Genomic DNA, 9490 nt, shown 5'->3' with positions numbered 1-9490 from the left:
GGGTGAAGTCGGTGTTAGCGTGTTCCTGTGGGTGAAGTCAGTGTTAGCGTGTTCCTGTGGATGAAGTCGGTGTTAGCCTGTTCCTGTGGGTAAAGTCGGTGTTAGCGTGCTCCTGTGGGTGAAGTCGGTGTTAGCGTGTTCCTGTGGGTGAAGTCGGTGTTAGCCTGCTCCTGTGTTCCAGATGCTTCAGCCACGTCCTCCACAGAAGATTCTCTGTGCACACACACATAACCATATCCTGAAGAGCTAGTTGTTAACCGTGTACTAGATCCCATGCCTTACTCATAAATCTACAATAGTGTAGCATCAATTTCTAGCATCTATTATTTCATTTTCTAGTTATGAAAACTGGTGGGTTTCCTTCTGGCATTAAATGCAAGCTTTCCCCCTGCCCTCCCACACCATCTCTCTGCCCTGCCTTTTGCCAGTCTCCTTCCTTCTTCAAAGCAGTCATGCCACATGACCTAATACCCCGATGTGAAACTTTGTAAGGTCTATGGGGATGGCTTCCAAAGGGCTTACAGTTGCTAAAACAAGAGCGTGGCCTTTCTGATTACGAGCTGTTCAACCTTAGAAAGTAAATTCTGTTAAATAACATAGTCATGTGTGTGTGTTTGTGTGTCTATCTATTTTACTGCATATGTGCATGCACATATGTATATTTGCAGATGCATATATGCCAAGCATACATGTGAAGGTCACGGGAAACCCCCCAGGAGATGGTTGTCTTTTACTATTTTGTTGAATCTGGAAAGCCAACTCAGATTGTCTGGCCCACCCATACACAAGTGCCTCCCTCACTGAGCCATCTTGCATGCCTGCATTTTTAAACGACATGTAAACAAGAAAGTAAACATCATTAAGATGAGAATTTTTGTCCTGTCCACTTCTGTGTCTAAAATAATGCCTGTAGTGAGGAAGCCTATATGTGTTGGATGAGTCAATTCCACATCGACATGACTAATCTACTTGAGGGTAATTTTTGAAAGAGTTTATTTATGTGTGTGTGTCTGTGTGACTGCCTGTGTACAGGAATGCTTGTGCCCATAGCAGAGGCATCAGGTTCTCTGGAGCTGGAATTACAGTCACTTATAGCCTGCTTGACACGGGCGATGGGAATAGAACGCAGGTCCTCTGCAGGAGCAGTCCATGCCCTTAACCACTGAGCTGTGTCTCCAGCCCACATATAGGCATTTTTAAACAAAATGCTTTGGAACGAGCAAGATGGCTCAGCAGGTAAGAGTGTTCACCACAAGGGCCTGGTGATCTGAGTTCAGTTCCTGGGGTTGCAGGGTGGAAGGAACCAACACACATGCATGAAATACTAATAAATAATATTTTTTAAATATGTTTTGCCTATAAGCATACTTCATATAACAGTAATGAAACATGTTTTTGAAACACACCATCATATTATAGGGAGCTCAGGAATTTACAGTCTAAAGGCAGCATCCAGATTAAAGGATATGCCTAATAACTCCACTTTCATTTATGTCTACTCTTTATAACTGCATCAACCTCCCTACCAGTGTCTTCTCATAAGAGTCTCCATCTAAACATTAAACAATTTTGAGCCCATAGCCCATGGACTATCTTCTCTATAGTTTTTGTGCACCCCAACAGCCCTCCAGTCTCCTCCGCAAATCCCCCCCCTTGCTTTTTAGTGCTACTTTTGACTTTATAGGTCCCCACCTCATGCCCCATATCTTTGCATTCAATCTAACCATGATCAACCCTTACAGGTTAGAGGACATCATGTCCTAATAAAGATCTAAAGCCCTTAAGTTCAAAGATTTCCATACCAATACCAAGCCCCTGTACACCTTTAAACATGAACAAAAGGCTCAGTTTTGAGATTTTAGCAATGGATGGGTGTGATCACTATTTATTTAAGCAGCTCTTCGAATGAGTTCACAGAATGTGTGAAATTGCTTTCTAATTTTAAAAAAGTTATTCTTTTCTTGGTTTTTCGAAACAGGGTTTCTCTGTGTAGTCCTGGCTATCCTGGAACTTGCTCTGTAGACCAGGCTGGCCTCAGATTCAGAGAACCTCCTGCCTCTGCCTCCCTAGTGCTAGAATTAAAGTTATGTGCCACCACCACCTGGCTAACTTTAATAATTATTTTACTATTGTGTGTATTTATGATATGATATGTGTTGTTGCTCAAGGAAAACCAGTGAAGGACACACACACACAGAGGGAGAGACAGAGAGACAGAGAGACAGAGAGACAGAGAGAGGTAGGAGGGGGTGAAGAAACCACAACCCTGTCCAAAAAAAAAAAAAAAATGAATAAAGAGCCAGAGATAGGAGTGTTTTGGAAGTTCTACTGTCCTGTTGTCCTGGACTGAGGTTGCTCACCTGCCTCTCAGCTCTACGCAGCCACTCAGCCCCACCTTCCTCCATTCCACCCTCTAGCATCATCCTAGCACCTATAAGCACCTCAGCTCCTAGGCAGCTGCAATGGCTATAATGGCTGCAATGTCTGCAATGGCTATAATGACTGCAATGACTGCAATGGCTATAATGGCTGCAATGGCTGCAATGGCTATAATGACTGCAATGGCTGCAATGGCTGCAATGGCTGCAATGGCTATAATGACTGCAATGGCTGCAATGGCTGCAATGGCTGCAATGGCTGCAATGGCTGCAATGGCTGCAATGGCTGCAATGGCTGCAATGGCTGCAATGGCCTCAGGCTGCCTACCGCAGCCCCAGCCCTTTATGTTTTTTTCTTAATGATGATGCTCCTGAAAGAGCTTTAACTACGTCTCTCCCTCCACAATTTTCCCTCCATGAATACATTGGTATAAACACCTCTATCGAAAATACATTTGATGGGATCTGCCAGGAAGACAATGTAACAAAATCTGCCAGAGATAAAGAAAAAGGCCAGGGTTCTGAGCACAAGACGGAGCCAGGAATGAATCTAACACAACATGTTGTGCCTTCGTTATGGCTCCTCTGAGAAATTTCCTGGGATTGGTTAACTTAAACATCAGACATTATTAGTCACAGTCCAAGGTGGAGGAGTCTCCTGTCAGTAGGCCTGCTGAAGGCTCATCCCCTGGTTTCAGATAGCCTTCTTGTATCTTCACAGGACAGAGAGCAAGCACGCACCAACAAACACCTGGGGGAAGATACAAATGCTTCGCAGCATACAGAATCGCAGATATTCACCAAAGGTGGCTCAAAGATTTTTGAGCAGGTAAGAGAAAGGAAAACAGAATAAGATACACAGTTCATAGGCTCGTGAACATGATGCAACTGTTCATTCAGAACTATCCAGGTATTTGTAAGTTCTGGATTTTCTTTTTTAATATACCCAGAAGGCCTGCAACTTACTGCCCACTTAGACTTCATCAGTGTCACCTCCCTGCCTGTTCATATTGATTCTTGTCTCCTTTCTGTTCCTCAAACAAGCCAAAGTCACTCAAAGTCACCCAAGGACTCTGTAATGCCTTTGAACCACATTTCTCTATTCTTCTAGAATGTTCTTCCCTCACATATGTGCACATCTAACTTGTTCTCCACCTTCAGGCTTCAGCTAGAAATCCCATTTTCAAAGACATGGCTCTGCTTTTTCTCCCCAAAATTTGTTTGATCTTTTTCTCATAGTACCTAAGGACCACATAAAATATTTTTATTTGTATACATGATAATCTTTTATTATGCACTCCTCCCATGTGTAAGATCACAAGCACAGGAACTCGGCTGTACCTCTTAGAACTGTGTCTGGAACATATTAGAAGCTTTAATAACTAGGAGTCCAGTAACTGAACCACACAGCTGGTACTTAACAAGGGGAAAGGTTTTCTGAAGGGTCCTCATTAAAGACACAGATGGACTTAGTATGTGTGCCCTCGGAAGCATTTTTACAGCAGACACAGCAGACATAGACAGTTGTCCACAAAAAGACTTAATGTCACGTGACTCCAAACAAGTTATTCTGGGGAGCCCCAAGAGTTCCGTTTGCACTTTTTCCTAGTTCTTAGATCCTCTCGCTGCTCAGAGATGGTGCTGAGCTTTCAGAGACCGGACTTCACTTCCCTCTTCACCAGTGCATGCTTCTCCATCTCCAGCTTCAAAATGAAGAGCTGTCAGCAAAGCAAGCCATAAACTCTCACAGCGTGCTTGGGCTAACTGTAGCCTGGCGACTGTCACACGCATGCGCTCTTCACTTCTGCTAACTTAACCTGATTCTTCACTTAAGAGGAAGACCTTATCATTCGGTCCACTGGATTTTAGTCGTTCTACCTTCTCAGCCTAGGTGTCTGTACATTTTCTAGGATGCCTCAGTGTCCAACTGCATTCCATCATTCTCTGAGCACAAACACAAAGAATCCTTACTACCCACAATCTATAGGACCTGTTCCCTGTGCAGTTCCCTTCCGGAATCATCTGCTCAAATTCTCCTTCCTCACAGGACTCCAGACACACTGGTTTCTGGCTAGCTGTAGATCGTGTCTGGTCTGCACCTGTCTCAGGACCTCTGTACTACTTACGTCAGACACACTTTTCCCTAGGCAGCTACACAGCTCCCTCCCTTCCTCCAGCACTGTGTTCAAAGGTGTCCTCTGAGTGGGGCCTCCCCTGGAAATGCTCTCTAAAAAGTAGCAACCTCTACCTAGCATTTCACATACTTTGAGCCCATTTTTTTTCTCCCCTGCTATTCTCACTAGAAACTTTCAAATATCTATCTCAGAAAGTAGAAAGGAAAACAAGGACTAAGAAAATATATGGAGCTGAGCAGTGGTGGCGTAAGCCTTTAGCCCCAGCACTTGAGAGGCAGAGGCAGGCGAATTTCTGAGTTCAAGGCCAGTCTGGTCTGCAGAGTGAGTTCCAGGACAGCCAGGGCTATACAGAGAAACCCTGTCTCAAAAAACAAAACAAAACAAAACAAAACAAAACAAAAAGAAAAAGAAAAAGTAAAAGAAAAGAAAATATATGGAGAACAAAAGTGACCACAGGGAGTGAATATTCTAACCTAAAATTACAAGTGGTAAAATTCTGGCCAAAGACAAGGTAAATTCCCCCAAACCCAGGAAGCAATTGATAGGAAGGACACAAATGCATATGGACAAGGGATTTTCTAGTAGTATCTGGGAGTGAGGCCGCATCCCTAGGTAACAGTGCAAATGGCACAGGCTGTGAAGAGTAGCAAGCAGGGTGTGGTGGTGCATGCCAGCAGGGCACAGTGGTGCATGCCAGCAATCCTAAAAGTCTGCAATGTGAGGCAGGTTAGTTGTCCTGAGTTTGAGTCAAAATGGCTACAGTGTGATCCCTTGTCAAAACAGCAGCCATAGAGCAGCCAAGCAATACTGCGGAAAAGGCTGAGGAAGAGGGAAGTAGGACTAATTTCCATAGACTGCACAGAAGCGTAGACCATATTCCTGTCAGAGTGCAAACACAGGCCTGGGCATTTTCCAAAGGGGTAGTAAACTGTGTCTGTGACTGCCACACAGGCCATGGAATTGTGTTGAGCTTTGCAGGTTTGCTGGACACCAGGGAGGCCTAGACTACCTGTGAACTCAAAGATGGAAGGAAGCCTAGAGGAGCTTCAGCAGAAACAGGGAGCCCACAGCTGCAAACACAGCTGGAAGAACAGTTATTAACACCGCAGAGAAGGTGTGGATGTGTGTGGTGAAAGAATTCATTTTTTTCTAAAAACAAAAACAACAACAAAAAACCCAACAAAACAAAACAAACTTCTCAGGCTGAAGTGATGGCTCAGCAGTTAAAAGCACTGATTGCTCTTCCTAGAGTTCAAATCCCAGCAACCACATGGTGGCTCACAACCATCCATAATGAGATCTGACGCCCTCTTCTGGTGTGTCTGAAGACAGCTACAGTGTACTTACATATAATAATAAATAAATCTTTGGGCCAGAGAAAGCTGAGGTCCTGAGTTTAATTCCCAGCAATCATATAATGGCTCACAACTATCTGTACAGCTACAGCATACTCATATAAATAAAATAAATAAATTTAAAAACTCCTCTTGCATACAGAGTACAGAATTCAGAATTCAGAAAGCAACTGCTATATGCTTTTTTTGTTTGGTTTGGTTTGGGTTTTTGAGACAGGGTCTCACTAAATAGGTTTGGCTGGCCTCCAAGTAACTATATAGACTAGGCTGGCCTCTATCTCAGACATCCACCTGCCTCTGCCTCCAGAGTACCAGGATTAAAGGCGTGTGCCACTTTTGATTAAATAAAGTCATTAGGAGATGAGGAGAAGTTTAGAATGAAATAGCTATAATCAGCCAAACTCCCAAGAGCCCATCAAAGGCTGGGCATTTAGCACAGTTTGTAGAGTACTTGTATAGCATGCACAAGTACCCTGGCTTCAGTCCTCAGCAACCACATCAACCAGACATGACAGCATGCATCTGTGATCCCAACACTCAGGAGGTACAGACAAGTTTAAAGTTATCCTTGGCTGTATAATGGGTTCATAGCCACCTTGGGATATATGATAATCCATCAATAAATAAATGCATAAATAAAACAAATGGTAATTTTATTTCCTAGCTCCTGAAGGGCATATTAAAGAGAAAAAAAACACCTATTGATAAGGGTATAGAGCACATACTTTTAGTCCCAGCACTGGGGAGGCAAAATAGATGGATCTATGTGGGACTAGCCTGGACTATGAAGAGAATTCCAGGCTATACAATGAAAGCTTGTCTCAGAAAAAAATAAAACAAATAAGCAAAAGAAACCAAAACAACAAAACCAAAACCTCAGAGCTAACCTGACCAAACTGATTTTATAACCAGGAAAACAACCATCTTCCTGCCCCTGTGAAACCCGCAGTGTAGTTGGGGGAGGGAAGAAAGAAAAGAGAAAAAAGTACAGCATGTAACGTTGGTATCAATAAGCAGTATTAAAAAGTGGAAGAAACTCCGTGGAGAAACAGCTGACGGTGACTCAAGCCGGAAATAAACAAGAAACGTTCAAAACATCTCAAGTGCCAGAAAATAAGGAAGCGCTCAAAGCTAAAAGAGGAGGGAGAAGAAAATTGACGGGAGCATGCAGGGAAACACAGGATGAAGAGGAGGCTGCAGTGGGGAGGTCTAGAAGCAGCAGAGCCATAAGGTAAGGATGACTCAGTCAACTCAAGGTGCAGGGTAAAAAACCAAGACTCTATCTACACCGGTGTAGAGATGGCTGGAGAAGCCAGGAAATCCCTAGTGAAGAATTCCAAACTGTGTAGAAAATGCCCTCTGAGGGAGGCGGAGCACAGACTCGAAGGTGTGGGCCACACCTAGAAATGCTTTCAAAGGCTACAGGATGGAAAGGATGGGGAAAGAACATGATAGTGACAACCCTGCCATCAGCATCCTAACCAAAGTCTCACCGTGGGAAAAACAGGCAAATCCCAGAGAGAGCCATTTTATAAAATGCCTGACTAGAAAGACAGCTCAGTATCTAAGGACACTTGCCCTTGTAGATGATCTGTGTTTGATTCCCAGCAATCACATGGAGGCTCACGACCATCCATAACTCCAGTTCCAGAGGATCCAATGTGACAGATACTGGCACATCCAGGTTGATACACTACTAGTCACAATGGCCACATTCTGGAGTCATCCCAGTTGTCCATCAACAGATGAATTTGTGAAAAGAATGTGATGTGTATGTACAACACAGGATCTCATTCAGCTATAAAGAGGAACAAAAGTAGGTTGTTTGCCAGAAAATGCAGTGAGCACTCTTAACCACTGAGCCATCTCTCCAGCACAAATGTGCTGTTGCTGCTGTTGCTGCTGCTGTTGTTGTTGTTGTTGCTATTGTTGCTGATGGTGGTGGTGGTGGTGGTGGTGGTCATTCCTTGGGAGGTGCTCTGTGTGCTCTTCATACATAGAGTCAAAAGAGTGGGACAAGGGAAGTAAGTCATTTAGAAATCCGGAGGTCAACAATTGAGGCCAAAGTGATAGTGGCTAAGACTAAGGTCATCATTCGGGGTGTTCAAGGTCATTAACTTCAAGATGAATTTCAAAAGTCAAAGGTTGAAGGATTTGCTAATAGGTTGGGTAGGGGACATGAACAGGAAAGGCCACATAGTCACTGATGGCATCATTCATTCAAAATGCTGGCACCAAGAAGAGACTCCCTGATTAGTTGGTTTAGTCTTCCTGTTGAGAAGGTATTAAGAAACATTAAGAATGAGGTTGGAGAGCTGGCTCAGCAGTTAAGAACACTGGCTACTTTTCCAGAGAACCCAGGCTCAATTCCCAGCACCCACATGGTAGCTCACACCTGTCTGTAAGTCCAGTTCCAGAGTTTCTGAAACCTTCTCATAGACACAGTCAACAAAACACCAATGCACATAAAATAAAAATTACACACACATACACACACACATATATATGTATATATATATAGGGGTGGTGTGGGGGTGGGAGATAGACGATAGATAGATAGATAGATAGATAGATAGATAGATAGATAGATCAGAAACATTAAGAAAGGAAAACTCAAGTGGTATTAAAAAAACCTCTCAGAAATTCAATCCTGATGATATAACTGCAGCTGACAGGGAATGAGCTAACAGCTAAGGAAGCTTGAACAGTTAAGACAGTTACACAGCTGTAGTGCAATGTGCTCATACTTATTCCTGTAAGTCACAAATAGACGTGGTGACAGAGAGCTACAGGTATGATGAACCAGGGTCAGTTTTCTGGTTTGGACATTGTGTGATAGTTAAAGTAAGACGTGAGCACAGAGGTATGACTTAGGGACTGAAGGAAGGACATAGGGGACCTCTTTGCATTGTACTTGTGAGTTCTTATAAATATGCCACCTTTTCAAAGTAAAAATAATTTTAAAATCAATTTTCCCTCAGGTGGATGAAATGACAGCAGACCTCTCACAGAGTGCCGATGACTGAAGGGACTTGAGTTAAGACTGTGGTCTGTTTGCCACGCCCCTGCAACTGGGACCAGGAACCCTGGAAGTTCTTTGGAAGTTGTACATCTGAAGGAGTCATTTCACTTCTGGGTGCCACCATTGCAGGCTGACAGGCACAGCAGATAATAATAATGAGGTGGTACACTCAGAACTGAGCCACACTGTGATACAGACGTCCTTAATGAAGTGAAGGTGTTTAGCCAGGACTGCTGTAGACATTCGAAAAATAAGCATTATCTTAAAATACTTGACAGTGGTCACTGGAGAATAAAATTAAACTTTCACAAGATGAGAGATCTATCTTCTTAAAGAACATGGAAACAATCTGAGTTACACTCAAGTGTCTGACACTAAAACCTGAAGCACCAGATGCATCAAAAAATGTTCCCCCTCCCCATGGAACCATAAGCAGCTTCATTTGGTCTCAGGTTCAGCCATTACCTTTAAGGAGCTTCTATTTATTACTGCCAACTTCAGTCATCTCATTCTGAAACTATCCTAGGACCTAACTCGATAGGTCTGAGGTTGGTGCTTAAGAGTGAAATGATTATCAGCTCCTAAATTGGGATGAAGACA

General features: G+C 43.4%; 1 long non-coding RNA gene across 1 annotated transcript; it reads left to right on the top strand.

Moving 5' to 3' along the window:
* Nucleotides 1-7590: 7590 nt before the first annotated feature.
* LOC116070591 lies at nucleotides 7591-9198 on the top strand. Its single transcript, XR_004110470.1, has 2 exons — nucleotides 7591-7684; nucleotides 8850-9198. It is a non-coding gene; the product is annotated as an uncharacterized LOC116070591 (long non-coding RNA).
* The last annotated feature ends 292 nt before the right edge of the window (nucleotides 9199-9490 follow it).

The sequence above is a fragment of the Mastomys coucha genome, unplaced genomic scaffold (genome assembly GCF_008632895.1).
Source record: "Mastomys coucha isolate ucsf_1 unplaced genomic scaffold, UCSF_Mcou_1 pScaffold1, whole genome shotgun sequence".
NCBI lineage: Eukaryota > Metazoa > Chordata > Mammalia > Rodentia > Muridae > Mastomys > Mastomys coucha.
The sequence above is the reverse complement of the archived record's forward strand: the minus strand, read 5'-3'. Positions and strand labels throughout refer to the sequence as shown.